Source organism: Erithacus rubecula (genome assembly GCF_903797595.1).
Source record: "Erithacus rubecula genome assembly, chromosome: 6".
Classification (NCBI taxonomy): Eukaryota; Metazoa; Chordata; class Aves; order Passeriformes; family Muscicapidae; genus Erithacus; species Erithacus rubecula.
In genome coordinates, this window is record NC_136688.1 from 5,942,464 (window position 1) to 5,961,416 (window position 18,953).

The window sequence follows — 18,953 nt, forward strand, 5'->3', positions numbered from 1 at the left end:
TACAACCGAAACCACCAAAACTTTTGAAATGAGATTGGGATGCACTGCTGAGATGAAGTGTTTGAGTAATACTGGATTTTATTTACAGTTCTCTCTCAAGTGAGGACTTTTATTGTATTTTTATTTACTTACCAGGGACCAAATATCCTAAACTAAGAGCTGACTGAAACATTTGAAAACACACATTAATTCTGCGACATGCAGAAGATTTTTTTAAGGAGCTCTGTTTAGACTCTGTAAAATATGGGTAAGCAGGAAAGCTGCAGTTAATTTTCTATTTTATTTAATCTGAAAAACTGTAGTTATTACCTTTTGCAAGCACGTATTTGTTTCAAAATGTCATAGTTTTACATTCATCTTCAAAGTAGCAAAATGCTTGAGCAGCAACTTTGACTTAACTTTCATGTTTATTGTTCTTTACTTTTTCAGTTACTTTTTTGTTCTTTTTCTAGGGAGAAAGAAAATATGCTTTGATTAACTTAGGAAATTGATACCAATATAAAGGAGAGCAATGAAAAGATAAAGGAAGTGTTTGTCTCTCAAGCAGAATAAATCAGAGGCCAAAAGCTAAAGTAATGACTTTTTTAAAATATATGCCTTTTTAAGCCAATATTCAGATGTTTTAAATGTGTGCTCTGCATGTTAACCTCTGAGTGCTTGAGTTTGATGCCTACTTTGAATCAAAGAAAATAACTAATACCTGGAATAATAGATCTGTTAGATCTTTTTCAGCAAAATCTTTGAACACATCTGGAGACAGAACTGTGCTAATGGGTGTGATTAATTTTATGTAATTTTCACTGACTGGTAAAGCAGTCATATTTTCTGTACCTTGTGCTGAAGATCAGGAGTTATAACATTAGCTGCTTGCATGATGAGATAACACTGACCAAATCTAGATGTAGACAGTTGTTCCATAGAGGACATGGGGGTTAAAGACCATGTTGAATCTCCTGGACAAAATTAAAATTAAATTAATAAAAGTTAGCTTCAAGATGATGAAATCTATTTTTCTTAGGTGACAGTTATCAAACACTTGATGTTTGTTACCATCTCAGAATATCAACCCTATTTTAAAATTCCTTTAGGGTGGAATTTGTGAACATGCAATTTTTTAAATGTAAAACCATTGAGTGCTTTCCAGTTAAGACAATTATATTGTCAAGTGGCTTGAGCAGATGTTTTTACTTTCTTCCTTAGAAATCATAGGTTAATGCTGTTCTTTAAATGCTGCTTTTGTACTTTGCTTTTTTAGCACAGAAATGCTTGACTGCCTGAAACTATTCCACTTAGTGATGAGATTTATTCCTTCAACACTGCATTTTATTATTTCTAGTATTCAATTTTACATAGCCTAACCTCTTTCCTTTTGCTCTTCCAGTTGTCTTTGTAGTGAGGTGTAGTGTGAACTCATTTGAAAAAAAAAAAAGTCAATGACTTTTTCTCATGTGAAATCATTACATGAAATTCTTCAAATGAAGAGATTACAGGTATCAAGTTGGGCTTTGATATACTCATTTCGCAGGATATTTAGTCCTTTCAGGTGAAATGTGGAATGATAAATCTTTATTTCAGTGAATTGTGTTAGTGTAACAGATGCTTTCCAGTGGTACTGTGTGGTTTTTCTCCCCTTATTGCTAACTTGCCTAAGAAGGTGGACAGCTACATCTGGATCCAGAGTCTTTCTTGAAAGCTGCATTTCCCTGCCTCTAGAGAATATTGAACTGTCTCAGGAAATACTGAAACACCACAGTGGTGGAAGGGAAATTTAAATTACTGAGTCTGTCTATGACAGTGTCCTATGGGAAATAAGTAAAACAGCATTCACTTCTATGACTTTAGGTATGTTTCCTTGCTGTGGCATGTGATTGTTGGGCATGGAATTCAGGTTTTGCTTCTGCATTCTCTTTGAAGTTGAAGGATTAAAAACCATTTCAGGTAGAAGCAGAAGTCACAGCTAACATTACTAACCCAGAACATCCAGTGTCAAGGTTAAACACAAGTTATTAAGATACCTGATTAAGACATTTAAACATAATACCTTGTGTTTGCTGAGCAGGACCTGCTGTACTGATGCAGAATAGTCCTTGCTGAGAGATTTACAAATAATATGGATTTTTAGAGTGGTAGTTTCTCACTGAGCAGTTTGAAGTGTTGCAGCAATATTTCTGACTTTGCTGAGTGATCTAGAGACTTTCAGGAGAAATGTCTTCAAATTTTGCATGAGGCTTAAATTTTAAATAACCCTTGTGTTAGGTGGATTTCTGCACTACAAGGAATCATCTACTCCATTTAGTGATACAGTAAGGAATCATTTAGATTGGATATTAAACTTAAGATCATCAAGTCCAAACATTAACCTGGCACTGCCAAGTCCATCATTAAACAATGTCCCAAGTGCCAGTTAATTTAAATATACCCAGGAATGGTGACTCAGCTACTTCCCTGGACAGCTGTTCCAATGTTGGACAACCCTTTTGGTTAAGTAATTCCTTCTAATATCCAATCTAAATCTCCCCTGGCACAGCTTGAGGCCATTTCCTCTTGTCCTGCTGCCTGTTTCTGGGGGAAGATGCCAAACCTCACTTGGCTACAGCCTCCTCTCTCAGGTGGTTATAGAGATCAGTAAGGTCTCCCCTGAGCCTCCTTTTCTCCAGGCTAAACACCCACAGCTTCCTCAGCTGCTCCTCACAGGGCTTGTGCCCCAGAGCCTTCCCCAGCTGTGCTGCACTTCTTTAAATGAGGAAGGTGGGATCTCAGCTGTGACTTTCCCTTGGGATGGCTGCAGAGTCAGGTGGCAGCTGAGCAGCAGTGGCAGCGCCTGAACTGATGGTTTAGTTTTAATAATAGTAGTTGCATGTCCCAAACTTGGGAAGTTTGTGAAAACACTGTTTAAATTTAGTTTGCCTGAAGAACAGAACCAAAGTTAGCAGAAGAGCAGGAAGGATATGAAATACTTCTGGAATTAGGTAAGTTGGGAACTGAAAGCCTTTCAGTGTGGACTTCTGGATGTGTTGGATGTTCAGAATCAGAAAAGAGATGAAGCATTTTGGACAGCAAGCAGTGTAAACTTGAAAAGGCCAGAAGCAGTGTTTATGTTGGATAATATGGATGGTTTCAAATGTAGTTTCTGTGTTCTCTTTCTGCACCATTTGCTGCATCAGCATTGCCTAAAAGGAAGGTCCCAGGGTTTTGTTTTTTCCATTGATCAGATGCAGCAGTCAGCAAATGAACTGTTAAATGGTATTGATAAATAACATGGGCTAAAGAGGGAAATCAAGGAGGAAAATTGAAGTTCCTGTGTATGGCTGATGAGACTTTTTCCTCACCAGAAAAGTAGCAGTTGGAGAGAGAGGAGCTACAGGAATCCAGTTTTTATCCAGCTCATCTTCCTTGATAGGTGCAGTAGAGGAATTACAATTAGCAATTTGGGGAGTGCCTGTGATTGCCAATGTGCTGTTCCTGTGTCACTGGGGTGGGCAGACAGCAGGAGCTCGAGGAAACTGTGGTTTGTGGAAATCAGATTGAGTGTTGCCTGAAATCTTAAAAGGAAGTAGTTGTAAATTGTGCTTTTAAGCAATGTAAGCAGTATTTGAATTATTGATGAGCAGAAGAGCCTTGTTTGTGTATGGAAATGAAAACACTTGTAAATTTATGTTTAGACTGTTACACAGCTGTTTCCATCACTAAGGATGACGTGCATTGTGAACAGGCCAGTTGCTTTTTCTTTGTGAGCAGGGGGAGTATAGGAAAAAAACCTTAATTTTTATATGTAGTGTGCTGCTATACAATATGAATAATGAATAATGTATCACATTTCTTTAGGAAGAAGATTATCTACTTTCTTTAGAAAGAAAATTCCAAATTGTTTTTGCTCATGAATTTTTAAGATTTCTGTGATGAGTAGCAAAATAAGAAATTCTATTAATGCACTAGGTAAACTGTGATAATTCCAAATGTACTAATGCAGAGGAATAGGTTTAAAAGTAATACTGGGCATCAACAATTTTGTTTTTCCCAGACTGGTAATGATATACTAACTTTTTGTTCCTTTCACCAAATTTCCCAGGAATTCCATGCATGATAATGAACATGGGTTTTTACTCATTATTGCATCTGTATAACAGTTTTAGGTTAAACTGAGTAAGAGAAATATATTGGAAGTGCTGTTCTTGGTGAATTTTGGTGTCTGTAAATGATGTTGGTGAAAATACAAATTAAGCATGATTACATGTTTGATTGATTTAACAGAGTTCTTAAACCTTCTGTCACAGGGTTTCTTGGTTCTGCAGTAATACAGAAGTTGAGAGATTGTTATCCTCTGCAAATATATTAAAAATTCTAGTGCATTATTCATTTTGGTGCTTAATTTGACTCAGCAGCTCTTCCATGCCAATTAACTTGACATTCCATTTATTTTGGCTACTGACTTTTGCAGTGAAAATGTTGAATTGCCAGTCTGAGAATTCTCTGCCAGGAAGGAGAGTAGCAATGTGGAGAAGGTATGAATTGAGTGTTATGGTTTGGGAGGATTGCCCATATGAAGAATTAGAGTGGAGGAGCAGTGTTAGGAAAGCTCCAGTGTTGTGCTGATTTAAAGGGAGTGTGCTTCTCTCTCAGCTGAATGTGGTTTTCTTTAGGTTGAGCTTTAGTTAAGAAGTTTAGGGTACTTCTGAACCTGGCACTTAGGAAGGGATTATTTTAAGAAAACCCGACCTTCTGGGAGCTTTTCACTGTTTGTGAGGTAGACAAAACAATTTTCCTGTAACTATCAGAGCAATTACTTTTTGTGGGAAGTAGTATGTCAGAAGTTGTCAGTGGTTGAACTGCTGTCTTCATGAACAAAAATTATTTCTGATTATGAACTGTACCCTGGTTAACCATTTAAATACTTTTGCTTACTTGTAGTTGTTTTTTTTTTTGTTTTGGGGTTTTTTTTGTTTTTTTTTTTGGAAATGTTTTTGGTCTGTTCTGAATTTGATATATGAAATCCTTCAGTGAGCATTTGATACTGCACCATGTGTTTCCAGAAATGAATGTTTGGTGATCTGGAGTAAAAGTCACAAAACAACTTAAATTGTGACAGATAATATATGGGTCCCAGTGGAATTTCACTTCTGAAGAGAGCTAAAATAAAATGTGTCTTAATAGTCTGTGGTACAAATGGATTTTTAAAATCTTACAGTACTTTTTTTCTTGAGTGCTTCAGGTAATTTTGAGTAGTAAATTGTGATTTCCTTTTCAATTTTTCAAGCTGCTTTTAATCTAAAGCCATGTAAATTTGTTCTCCCATTCCTAGTGGGTCATAAATTGCAAAAAGAAAAAGTGGTTTAGGGGTGTTCCTGGTAGTTTTTCTTCACTTCTGACATACTTGTTAACTGAATTGGCTGAATGAGAGAAGGAAATATTTTCTCTGTACCTGCCCAGAAGCTAAAACATTAAACAAAATTTTAAAAGTAGGTAAGAAGTACATTAATTGCTTTATCGCCTTATGTTATGGGCAAATTAAATTAACAAGGATGATGTTAAAGTGCAGAGTTTCCAAAAATATGATGAGAAAGGCTTTTGTGGTATTGTGTTGAAATAATTATGTGTGCATCATTTTGAAAAGCTCCTGAGATGATTTGGCATCAAGGTCTTATAAACAAGCCTTTACACTTCATCTGCTGGGAAAAACCAAACACATCCCTCTGGTCTTTTGAATGCTGTATGTTAAAAAAAAATTATGGGAGTTTTTTTCTGTGTGTCGTTGCCTCTAAGGTAACAATTGCTTTTGTAGTGGCTTCCATTCCTAAAGAAAATTGCAGGGCTCAAATTTTGGAAGATGTTGACAGTGAAGTTATTCCCTCTTCCTAATCAGTTTGTGTAAAAACACATTTATGTTAAAATGCATTTATAATTATATTGCTAGCAGCTTCTCCCCTCCCCCTGCAAAGAGTAATCCTGAAACTGAATCTTCTTAGAGGTGAGCACTTGCCATCTCTATCAAAACATTATAAATACTATACTTTGACACAAATTGATTTGAGGAAATATTTCTGTATTGGATATATATATTTTTTTTAACGCTAGGGAAAAATAGTTACATCTCTTTCAAAAGCTTTGTGAAATGGTAGGAGCTGTTCTTTCTTAAGTCTTTCCTGGAATTCATGCTGTTTCAGTTGTGTCAGTCAGAAATTTGAAAGTAAACTTTCAGCTTATAGATGTTTTATGCAAATTTTCTTTCATTTTGTGTATTTGTTTAGGATAAAGACTCCTTTCACTAGCTCAGTTTTCAAGTATGGTAACTGTGAAGTTTTGGGGTTTTTTTGTTATTATTTTAAAAAGTGGTTAATTGTGAGGAAAACTACTTGCTTGTGAACAGGTCTGACACGTAAAGGAAGGAGTTTGTACTTAGTCTGAAATGCAGCAGGAGAGGAATGCCCTTCAAAGCTTTCTAGCTCTTAGGCTGATATCCCCCTCCCCCATCAGTGTTGAAAACAGTTTCTGCAGGGCATGAAAAACAGGTTTTTATTTATGTAATGTTTCTCTGGAAATAAACTTTAAGCATTACTAAAAGAATAGCAGTTTATAGAGATTTTGAATTTTGAAAAGCAGTGATTTGAGTGCTTGGAAGAAAGACACACCAGCCCACTCAAATGAGCTGCTGCTTAGTATGTTCTCAATAATAATGTGAGTTTTTTTGTATAGACTTCTTAGTTTGCCTGCTAAGGAAGCTTATCTTAAATGTCACAGCTACCTTTTTAAAGTTGCTGGTATAAGCATATCCTGCATAATTTGTTACCTTAACTGTTTGAGTAACTGTAAACAGCTGAGGGACCTACAATTGTCACATGAATTCTTGCCTTGTAGCTGATGGGGGAAGTGCTGCTTGTTTCAAGAAAAGTGAAATACTTGTGACCTGTACAATCGATACCATTTGTTGAAACATGCATACACTAAGTGATGTAGTAAATGACAGTCCTTCCTAGCCTGCTCAGGGATTATGAGGAGTTATTTCCTGCAGGGGTTGGGAAATTGTACCCTCTGCCTCAATGGGTAGGCTGGTCCTCTGGAGAGGAGACTTGCTGAGTCAAGAAGGGTGGGTACAGAGATTGAGAATTTCCTTCCAGGATCAGAAGACAGAGGGACTAAGAGAGCTGCAGACATCCTGGGACAGCACTCAGGTTAGTGATCTGGGATAAATTATGGAGAGAGGAATTTTTTCTTATGATATGCTTGAGGAAGACTGGTTGAGAAGGAAGCCTACTACTGATTGGAAGAGATTAAATCTCCAATCTTAGGTGTGGCTTAGCAACCATTCTGAGGTAATAAGGACACTTGTGATTTTTTTTTTCCTCTCCTTCCCCAACCCATTTTACTCCTTTTATGTGGGTGTGTCCACACATACATCTATTACTTACATTCTGTATGCACTGGTGGAAAACTACATACAGCTGTCTGAAAAATGGCAGCTTTTAATAGGTTGGGATCTTGACCAGATATGTGGTTTGTAGATCTTCCTATGGTTTGGTTTTACTCAGTGGCTGGTAGTAAACTTGTCTGTTTAGCAAAACCAGGATGTAGAAAACAGACACAAGCGAGGATAACTCTGGAAGGAAATATTGATTTATTGATTTCAAAAGTGGAAAAAGCAAAGAACTCAGTTGTATTTAAGAAGAAAAGGGCTGTTGAGCAGTTCCACCTGGAAGAATACAGCCTAATGACTTTTGATTTGAGAATCTTTGCTGCAAGTGCTGGGTGAGCAAAATGTTAAAAAATATCTCAATCCTATCAGTTTCCCTGTTGTCATGTTGATTGCTAAAGTCTGTCACCACAGACTGTGTGTTTCTGAACTGCCTGAGTAACTTTGCAAGCGTGGCTGGCAGGGCTTTGTCCAGAGGAATCTGCTCTGGTGTTCATTGCCCACCCTGTGTGTGTTTCCAGGATCATTTCATAGGTATTTTGTCATCTGGAGGGCCCAGACCACTACAAATACAGTGTGTGCATCCCACTCTTCCTGGGGAGACTTCCATCTCAGCTACATACAAACCAGGTTTTGAGAAAAAGCTCACTGACTCTCGTGAAAAAAGATTTAACTCTTGAATTTACAACTGTGCTCTTACTGATGAAATGACCTAGTGATTTAACTGAGTTTTAAACAGTAAATTAATTTTAAAATGCTTTGGTTTTATAACAAGTGTTTAAAAGAAGTTCTTGGAACTTCAGCTGAAAACTTTGAAGATACTTTTGTAAAAACCAAACATGGATGGCTTGTGTCTGAAAAGAAAAAGTGTCAGACAGATAAATAAAATGACTTGTGTTCTAAAGTTGTCTTAATATTTTAACTAAAATGTTGTGCCTGATATAAGGTTTGTAATATATTGCAAAACTGTTTTGTGGTGTTTTTTTTAATTATTGCACTGAGGGAAAAGACCAAGATGCTTTTATTTTTGTCTCAGATGTAACACATTCAAACCTGCACGTTCTCTCCTGCTGCACAGTACTGTGGATGCTGCTGCCAGCTCCATCCCAGCACTTGGAATGAGCTCACCTTAGTGAGTATGACCTTGCTGTGGGCTGCTGGCAGCTGAAATAAGATATTCCTGTGCTTCCAAACAACTGCTGCCTAGTTGAGCTGTGTCCTGGGAAAAACAGAGGAACACCTCTCACTGCTCTGTTCAGAGAGGAACAGGATGAGGGACCCAAGCTGTTGGGGACTGTCCTCAGGAATAAAAGGAGCAATTTGGGAGGCTGCCAAAACTGGCATTGGTTGAGCAGATGCAACCAAGAGAGTGATGTGTTAAAGAATTTGCTCTTTGCTGTGTTGTAGGCTCAGGATGGGAGACGCCCTTCCTCATCCCTGGGCATCAGGATTTGAGTGCTTGTGGAGGGTTGACTACAGTTTCAAGGGTTTCTTTTTTTGTTTTTTGGTTTGCTTGCAAATGAATCACTACTTTTAAGATCATTTTGGCAGGCTGAGAGCTAGAAAAGCAGCTAAAATAATACCTGTGTGAAAGATGCTGCTTCCAAGTAAGGGAATTGAAGCTGTCACAGCCACATTTCTATTAACAGAAAAATGTGTACTGTGCTAGCTTTGCTCCATGAGAGGAAAATATGTTGATTGTAGTTCTGTCAATCAGTCAATTGTTCCCCTCATAATCAGTGGTATATCTGAGAATTAGTGGTCTGAGGTGAGGGAGAGTGAGGCAGTCTTGGAAATGGTTGCCTATTGTTAAAGATGTATGAAAACAATTTCAACATCTTCCTTAATCAAGAGGTTTCAAGAAGCACAAAATCTCCCTTTTCAGGAATCTGCTAAAGTGACTATGCTCTCTTCCAAGCAGAGAGCAGCTTTCCCCAGGAATTGGATTATGCTCAGATTTATAGGAGAGCCAGATGTACTCACTACTTGGATTAACACTCAAAAAAAAAAAAAAAAGCCACATAGAGAAACTATGAATGATACCTGCAGTTTTAGTTTGCTTTATTACCTGCTTTCCTTATCTCATTTGAGTTTCAAAACAAGCCCTGAGTCAGTTCTTGTTCTAGAAGCTAAGCTGGAGGGCCCGAGGGCAGGCTCTGCAGGGTTCTGCTGTGCCACAAGAGGGCATTTTTTGTGCCAACTTTGTGACTGTTAAGGAATAAATCTTTTAAAATGTCTCACTTTGGATTAATTAATCTTGAAAAAGAGTTGAAATGATGCATCTTTTCTCTGAGCTGCATAGTTTCATAGCTAAGGTTTAGATCTTTGTTTTCCTAGATAATGTGGGGTTTTTGAATGGTTTCTGTAATTACATAAAGCCTGAGAATTCAAAGTAGAATTATGGTTTTGTGTCTGGTGAAGTTTATTTAAATGATCTGCCTAGTATTGACTACAAGGAATTAAGTTGGATATTGAAGAAAATAACAATGCTAGAACTGTTTTTCCTTTTAGGACCAGTGACTTAAGATAATGTGGTTCAGCGTGGGAGGTTGTGGTAAGAAGAGTGTATCCTTCTCTTCTGTTTATATGGAATATGAGGCCAGTAAAAACAGAGGCAATGTACTATACACAGCAACATACATTGCTTTGAATATTGCAAGATATCATTATGCAAACACTTTACAGAGTTTGCATTTAATCAGCACTATGGTAAACGGCAGAAAAAAGCTTCACCTGCCATTTGATTTGGAGCTGCTCACCCTCTGCAGTGGGGTGAGGCACTGCTTTTTTCAGGCAGCCCTGGGATTTTTGCTGCTGCTTCTTGTGCCCGGGATTGCTCCATGCTGTGCCTGGGACGTGTGTGTGCCTGCTCCCCTGGGAGTAGCCTGGTGTCCTCAAGGTGAGATGCTGCCTCCCCTCCCTCATCCCCATTCCCAAAATCCCCATTCCCACACCCTAAGGGGGCTCTACTCATAGGAGAGCTGCAGGAGCAGCATGCCAAAAGGGTTTATCCAGCTTGAAATACATCTGTTTTTAAGCGTTCCTTGGGAAATATGGCTGCAAGGAAGAGCATCTGAGCCAGAGATGAATTGTTCTGGCAGGTTGGGGTTGTTCTGCCAGCTGAACTGATCTTCAGGGGCTTTCCAATCTCACTGAGTGCAAAACATAACCGTGGTAGGAATCTGTTTGTTTGTTTTTTAAAATATGGGAATTAAGCTTTGCAAACTGTCACTCTCAGGTTGGTGGGCTGAACTTTGGATGGAGACATTAGCAAATAGGAGAACATCACTGAGGGCTTGGAAAGTTGTCACAAAATTTGTGTGTGCAGCAAAAATTGCCTGGATAGTTTTAATGTCATTTTTTTTTATAACCAACCTGTGCATTATTAAATTTAAAGGTAATATCTGTTCTCTGCCCATAAAAATTGAAGTTAGGGAATGACCTTTAGCTTTATTTACTTTGGTCGCTTGGTATTTTTTCCTCCAGTTCATAAATCAAATTTGTACTGAAATTGTGCCTTTAAAAGTTAGTGAGTGGTGTGCTCTGCCTCAGGAAAACAGCTGTGCTTTTGTCATTTGGTTCTGCAATATCTCTGCATGACTATTTAGAGGATATCTGAAGCCTTCTGAGTACTTCATGTGGAGGGGTATGTTCCAGTAATTTCTAAACATCAGTTAAATAACTTATAATAATGCTATCCACTTAGATTTGGCATGGTTCATTATGAAAAACAGGAATTATTGTGTTGATGTAGTTTTCTATGGGGGATTTTTAAAACTGTGCTGTGTATTTTTTCTGAAATTCATGTGCTTTTGTATACAATGTGCCTGTGTTTGTGGCTTGCTTGCTAATAACTGGATTATTCCATAATTCCATTATTTATTTGTTTTGGCTTTTTTTTTTTCTCCTTTAAAATAGAATCTACTTTATTGGCTTTAAAGAAGAAGTTTGTGAAAAACTTGTAATGCATGTGCTTTGAAAGAGGAGGTGGCAAACTAAATATGTGCTGACTGAAAGGATAACCTTAATATTGTATTTAAAAAAACCCTGACCAGTTGGGTCCTGTAGTGTTCCTGTGTCTCCTACCAAGTTCATTTTGAGGCTGTTACAGAATCTGAGTATTTTTGCAATGAGAAGGTGCATGTGTTGGTAGATCTTATTATTTACTCTTAAGGAACAGTGTTTCAATCATTAAAAAGAGTTTATTAAGACTAGGATAGCAATTAAAAACCTTTAACATATGTCTCTTTTTAAGTCTTTTTAGTGTGTTTCTGTATGGAAATGCAAGAATAACTAGTTCCAAACTAAAGGCCTATTCTTTTCACAGTGCTGAGGGTTACAATAAAAAATGTAGACAGCTGCTGGAGATTGGGGTTTATAGATGCTTTCAGAGAGATTCTGTTGAATGAATAAAGGCTAATAAGGTGTTTGCAGTCTTTGGCTAGCCCTGCTTGGATTCTTAAAGAGTGCTCATATAAGAAGTGCTGGCATAATTGACACCAAGTAATTATTGTTTTGAAAGTCTTAATTGGGGCTTGGCATGGGTTACTCATGGAATCTTTGTTGTTTTCCTCTATAAATTCTGCTATAAATTGGTCTTGAACTGTGGGGAAACTGGTAGATGTCCAGAGGTAGACCCTTGTGCCATAAATGTGCTTGCCTGCAGATACATGCATGAGTTGAAATCCATACATACTGCCAATAAAACACCATTCAAAAACCTTTTTCTTGTCAACTAGAGTCTGGGAAGTATGGCAAGTTATGCTAGTTGTATTTAAAAACAAACATACCCTCCCTCTTCCCACACATGCACATGTGGAAATGACAGGACTTAACATTTGCATCAGCACAGAACTGCAGAACTTGTGTTCATACACAAGTAAGGTAAAAATCTACTGGATTTGTGCAGAATAAACATTAATTGTCAGAGAGCATGCTTTGGGTGGTTAGGTTTTACAGAGATGCTGCTAGTATAGTAAATGTTCTAGTGGAGAGCTATCCAGCAAATCAAGGAGCAGGTTCCAGGCAAGTTCCAGTAAAATGTCCTTGTTACTTTAAATTGTTAAATTTCTTGGATTCTATGATAAAAGGCTTGTTGTAGTCTAAAGTGTTTGTAGTCAGCCTTATTCAGATACAGCAACAATTGCTTTTGTTCGTACATGTTAAGTAAATGGCAGTTTTCAACTCCTTTATGACTTCTGGTGCCTTCAGAATTACTTTGGAAAATGGTATCTTCAGTTGAGATGATTGGCTATTGAACAGGCTGGATATTTTTCAAAATAGTTTTCTATTTATACACTAGAATAAAAATTACTTGTTTGAAATATTTTAAGCCATAAATGCTTTGTTTTTGAACCATTAGAACAGTGAAGGTCGTGTTTATGTGCTGCCCAAGAGATTTTTGATTTTTGCAGTTCATAATGGGAGAGGGAAAGAGTAGTGGAGGGATGTGCACAGAATGTGAGCAGATGTATGTATATAATGTTTGGACATGAGCTTTTCCAAGGATACTTAGATTACTCAGTTGTATACTGGTCAGTAAAGAGTAAACATTAAGTCCCCACTTCTGTGATTGCTGAACTACTTGGTGTGAATAAAAATACAGTAGCTATCAAAACAGTGTATCATTACAGGATATAACTAGAGCATGTCTGTTGGGTGCTTTAAAGCCAGGGCCAAATCCTGGGAATGTTAATTTGGCCAGGATGCACATGTGCATACTTGCAGTGCTTTTCAATATGTCACGTGCTGCCATTCTACTGCAGACAAAATTGTTTGGTATAGAGAGTACAGTACCTCAACCTAGGCATAGTACTTCTGTAAAATCCTCTGTGCCTGACATTCCAGGAATTTGAAAAGGACAATGAAAGGGGGAGAACACTTTTAGTGAAGCTGGAGAGAATATCTGCTTGACTGGAACTGAGTATCTTTGCGTGTGTTCCTTAATTGTGTGAATGGTTTGCAATTTCTGTGCATAAACCACTAGAACAAAAGCAGAACAATAGTACCACACATATCAAAGCTTTGCTTGTTTATCAAGTCTCTCTTACAACTATATAATAAATAGGAGAATAATGAAGTTATTAAAACAAATAGGAGTTGTTTTTCCTATTAATCGACACACGTATTTGGTTGTTTTCTACTTCATCTCTGCATCACTTAGTATAATTGGTATGAAATCAGATGTCTGTACTGTCTCTGTGTTGCTTATATACACTGTTATAGGTATGGGCAGATGCATTCACTGCCTGTTTCACTCATAGTTTTTGTAAGAGGGTGAATCTTGAAATATAACAGATGATGTCTGACTTGGTTAATGAATGTAGAAGGTTATTTAGTGATGATTCAGCTGGTGACCTTGGAGATAAGCTTTTTAGAAAATGAAATTTCTTCAGCAGTTAATGTTCAAACTTGTCATCCACGTTGAGGCATTTGTTGTGAGGCCTTTTGTTTTTAAGATATGTGGTGAAATTAGATGATAGATTATGTGTTCAATTTTGAATCTTACTAAAGCTGGTCTTCTGTCAGTACTTAAAAAAATCACATTTATGTAGCTAAGCTATCCAAAATAACAAAATAGTTGTTGCTGTTTATTTCTGAACACTCTAATAACCTTATGTGTTTCTTAGGTAGTTAAACTATAGCCTAAAACCTTGTAGATATACATGCATTTAATTTTGTGTGGAAGATTTAGGTAAACCATCCTGCTATGGTTTGGGTTAGCACACCTGGGCGTGTTTGTTCTGTCTTACCTCTTCTGAAGTCAGTGTAGTGTACTTGTTGCCTTGAGCATGAGGATTTGCTAGGTCTGTGCAATTGTCAGAGTAGCTGAGGTTTTGTGTGACCATAAATTCAGCTGCATCATGTGAACGTAATTAACTCTCATTATGTGTGCCTCATAAGTTCCATTCAGTTATCTGAGTTGTAATCAGCTGAAGAAGTGGTGGAGGTCCTGTGTTCACCAGCCACGCAGAAGAAATGCAGGAATGTGTAAACAGTGGTGTGGTTTGTGCTGGGGAGGGCTGGAGCTCAGGGGCCAGCATGGAGTAGCACTTCAGGACAAGGGAGCTGAGATTCCAGCAAGGACAGAAAAAGTATCAGTAAGTCAGGACAGCGTTGCCTGAAATACACATAGGGTGATGACACAGGAAATGTAATGGTCTAAAGGAGTAGGGTGGGGTATGGCATTTTTTCCTGTTAATTCTGCAGCTGTGGATGTGCCCATTGCTCTCCTGAAATGTTTGATGTGCTCCTGTTTAACTAGAAGTTCAAGCTGGCAGTTTGAGAGCCTTGCTTGTAGCTGAGGTCCTGAATTTGGAACTGCACTTTTGAGGTCTCATGACCCTCACCTCCAGCAAGTCCTCCTTGAATATGGTGTTTTGCCAGAGTGTGCATCATCCTTACTGATGGGGTTTCTACCAAAGTACCCAGAAATAGTGAGTATTAGCAAATATATGGAAAGATAGCAGGGAAAAATTGTGTGTGGAATAGAGGATAAGATTGAAGGGTGAATGGTACTTGCACACTATTAAGTTAGCCTACTTAAAAGATTTGCTGGCTGATAAATAATAAAAGACTTTATTCTCTCAGCTTTAAATCTTATGCCTTGACTTTTTCCAGAAACTTTCTGTTCTCTGAGGTAAATTCACAGGATCTGTCTTTATTGTTTCCTTTTGTATGAGCTTTTAACAATAGCCTTTCAGGTAAGCTGAGTGTGCTGACAGTTGTGAGAAGTATTCATAAGTGAGATATTAATGGATGGAAAATGAGGAATGTAAAATAATGGGTCACTCAAATAAGTTTAAGGGAAATCTAAATGCCTTGAAAATTAATGTAGTTACAATCTCATAAACCCCAGGCTTGTCACAGATTCATTTTTGCATGCTGTTACATTAATGATATGCATTTCTCCTGTCCTGTAGTTTAACTTTTTCTGAAGTATTCTAGGGAATGCATTAAAACTGGGAAAGTTAAGTTGTTAGAGTCCTTCATTTTAAAACTGGATGTTTTGTTCAAAGAAACATAATTTCTGTCTGTATAGAAAATACTGTACTTTGACATAGCCAGACATTTTGATAGAGAGTTAAACTTTCAGGCTGTGTAGAAATTATAGCAGAGGCTGTGGTTGCTGGTATAGTTCTGGAAGTGGAAAAAGGGACAGAAAGGTCAAAAAGGGGAACTGTATTAAAATAAATATTTTGCTGTTTTTAACTAACCTTTGGGCAGTTATCGTTCTTTCATTCATATGTTTATATGCATCTTTTTTGTTTGAAAAATGAAGTGGAAGTGGCAGGTATACAGGATTGGATTAATTTATCAGGTAGGGCATTTCTTACTCTCTGTTTCTTTCTTGGGCTTTTTTTTCCCCTGTTCTGTTTCTGGTTGGCATATTTCCAGTCTCACTGCTTTCAGATTCCTTGTCTGCTTCTCACCCAATTTTTTTGTTTAATAGTGTTTCAAACAATGCCATTCCAAACTAGTTACACTTAGTCATCATTTGCATCAGTGTGATGACTGAATGTTGTGAGTTGGGTTTTTTGTTGTTGTTTTTTTCTCCCCAGACTTTAAAGTTTGAATTAATTCCTCTAAGTACTCTGGGCGACTTTGTTATAGTCAGAATCAAATGGCCAAATTATAATTCACTGTACTCTCCCCATGTGTATTTGGAAGTTACACAATGTGCAGTGCCTTCCTTTTTGAAATAATTTCCAAATTGGAGTCCTGCTGCACATGACTCCTGTACTCCCTGCTGATCCAGGACAAACTGCAGTCCTGCCTTAGAAAATGGATAAAGGTTCCTTGGCTAGACTTTCTTGTGATACCAATGTGTTTTCAGTTTTGGCATACATTGGTTCTAACAGTGTTCACTTCCTTTATGTTCTTGGATATTCCTAATGTAATCTGATTCTGAAGGCTCCAATCTAAAAGGTATTCTTTTCAGTATCTCTGTATTCCTATTTCTATGGGCTTCTTTCCTGGCACAATTGTGTTTGAAAAAAATGCTGTGATAGCACTTGCTGAACAGTATTTTTAATATATATTTAATTTTAATTTTTTGTATTATATATCCAGGTTTTATGAGCAAGAAACTTCCAGGTATTCAGTAAAAGTTGCACAATTCTCTGTGGGTCTCAGTAAATACTGTGTGTCTTGAGGGTATTCAGCAGTGTGCTGTTCTTGGCTGAAGAACAATAGCTATTCATTTAATAAATTATTTTGGTAGTTAATATTTTAGCTTATAAATCTTTTCAGTATGGTCTTAGAATGAGAAGAAGTGTTGGCAGTGTACTTCATATAAAAATATATAATGTATGTAAGTATATGTGTGTACTTGTACATAAAGCCATATGGTACAGTTTTAATTACAAATGTAAATCTATACAATTAATTCCAAAATTATTTTCTGTCCTGTCCATTAAAAAGTTTTACATTTAGAAACACTTTTACAGTAGTGTTCATAAATACAGATGCAAATAATTTAAATGTTTTTTAGTTGCCCTGTAGTTTATTTAGCATAAAGAAGCAAAATATTCATAAAGAATTAAGTGGAATTAGTTTTAATTGTGCTTTTGCATTGTTGACTGTTACTTCAGTGGAAATGTTGTTTTGATTCTGCATTTAGCTTCTGTCATTCCTTGTGCTATTTTCACTAATATTGTGCTTAAAGACATTTTTATGTGGGCTGTTCTCTGGAATCATCTTTACTATGAGTACTGAAATTGTGTTTTTAGTAGAATTATGGGTTTTCTTGCCCTATAAGAGGGGAAAGAGGGATGGCACTGAGAGTGTCTGGAGCCTTGTGTCCTGATGTGACCGTGTGATATCAGTTGCCAGAAGGGTAAATATGCAAAACAAAGTGTTCTAAATTCTGTGCTCTTGGTTTGCCATGCTTAGTCTTGTGGGGACTTGGTTATTTTATGATTGCCCAGCTGCTAAATGTGATGTTCACCCATGGCTCTTCTTTGAAGCCATCAGCTAGAAAGAAATAATATTAACAGTTTTACTTCTTGTTTAGCTGTAAGTAACATAGAGATGACACCTGAGAAAGTCACTTTTGGGTTCATGTAAATGCAGCAGAATGTAATTTCCAGGGCTACTTCATGGATCTTGACATCTAAAAGAGGTCAGGTGACTTTCCCCTCCAAATTTCCTCGCTTTCCAATGTGAAATGCAGGGGACTGCAATGCAGTGACTAGCTCAGCAATTGATGCTTGGAGATACAAGAATGTGTCTTATGTGGAAAGTTAATGTGCAGCTGCTTTCTACCAATTCTCTGTGCAGCTGGTACCTGGTTAATGGTGGATCTTTTGGAACAGGACTAAAAAAGTCATTTATTTGGGTAAAGAATTTTCTTTAAATTATTTCAATAAAGATCCTGAAATTAATACCTACATGTTAACTGCTGTCCTTGTTGATTTGGGTCCAGAGAGGAGAGCTCTCTCCTTGCTATGCAGTATTTTCAGCTTTCTACTAGTCTGGGGCTGATGGAATAGCAAGTATTTAAAAAGAAAACAGTCATGCTGTCTTAGTTGAAATTCATATTATTATTTCAGAATGGATAGTTGCTTCTGTGGTGTAACATTTAATGGGTATAGATACCCTGGGATTAAACAAAGGTTTGATTTTAAATAGAGTCTGAGGACAGACTCAGACATCTTGCTATTTTTCCATGTTCAGTTTGGTCCTCAAATGTTTTTTGCCTGCATGTACTTAAGATGTTCAACAAAGACTTAGTTTTGTTTCTCATTTGTGACAATAACAGTTGTGAGCTTTCAGATTCCTAACAGCAAACAAAATACTGTTTTCTGAGAGTGAGAGTATCTGCATGAAAAACAAAGAACTGGAGTCGTGTAAGTCAGAAGATCCATGAATAAATCATTAAGGGTACTGCAGTACCTATTTTGAAGGTTATACTATTAAAGAAAAGTATTAATTTTTCCCTTTATTTCAATAGATGTTCACTTTTTTTTTTTTTTTTTTTTTTTTTTTTATAAAGTATATAGAATGTATGGGGAAAAGAATCAAGACTTTTTTTAAAAATAATGACCTTGGGTAGCTTTGTAATTTTGTCTTCTGTATGGTACCATTTCTCAATTCCTCTCACTCCACCATGGCCATGTGCATTGTGTATTCTGAGAGGCTCTAAATGGTGCCCTGGAAGGTTTGCTGTTTTTTCCTAGCACTTGAATTTTCTGTCTTGTGTTGCTATTTTGGTCAGAGGGGTGTTTTATGCTTTTGCCACCAGACACTGGGCTACTTACAGCCATTGTGTGGGAGTGGAAGAGGCAAGGGAACTAACATGTGCCTGTTTCTGAGCATTTCTGGGAAACAAAGGACAAGGAAACAAAACTGTGTCCTTTCACCACTCTAGGTCATTAAAGGTCTAATCTGGAGCTTGCTGATTTCAGTGAGATTTGGATTACTGCATAGCTGAGTTAGAGGCAAATTAATTCAACAACTTCAATTTCATTAGAAGGGAAAGGTGTAAAGTCCTTTCCTGATGGCTGTGGATGAGCACACCACAAATTGGCTGGCTAATAAATTTCAG

At 37.2% G+C, this 18,953-nt stretch overlaps 1 protein-coding gene across 8 annotated transcripts in view; it reads left to right on the forward strand.

Annotated features, from left to right (window-relative positions):
- Positions 1–18,953, forward strand: part of PLEKHA7 (pleckstrin homology domain containing A7) — a 142,512-nt gene that overhangs the window by 8,222 nt on the left and 115,337 nt on the right. The window contains exon 1 of one of the 8 annotated variants that reach the window (XM_079307903.1): positions 14,564–14,841. The exons of the other annotated variants lie outside the window; for them this stretch is intronic. The gene's annotated coding sequence lies outside the window, so the exon portion shown is untranslated. Of the gene's footprint in view, positions 1–14,563; positions 14,842–18,953 lie in introns of those variants that run through there. 8 annotated transcript variants of the gene reach the window in all.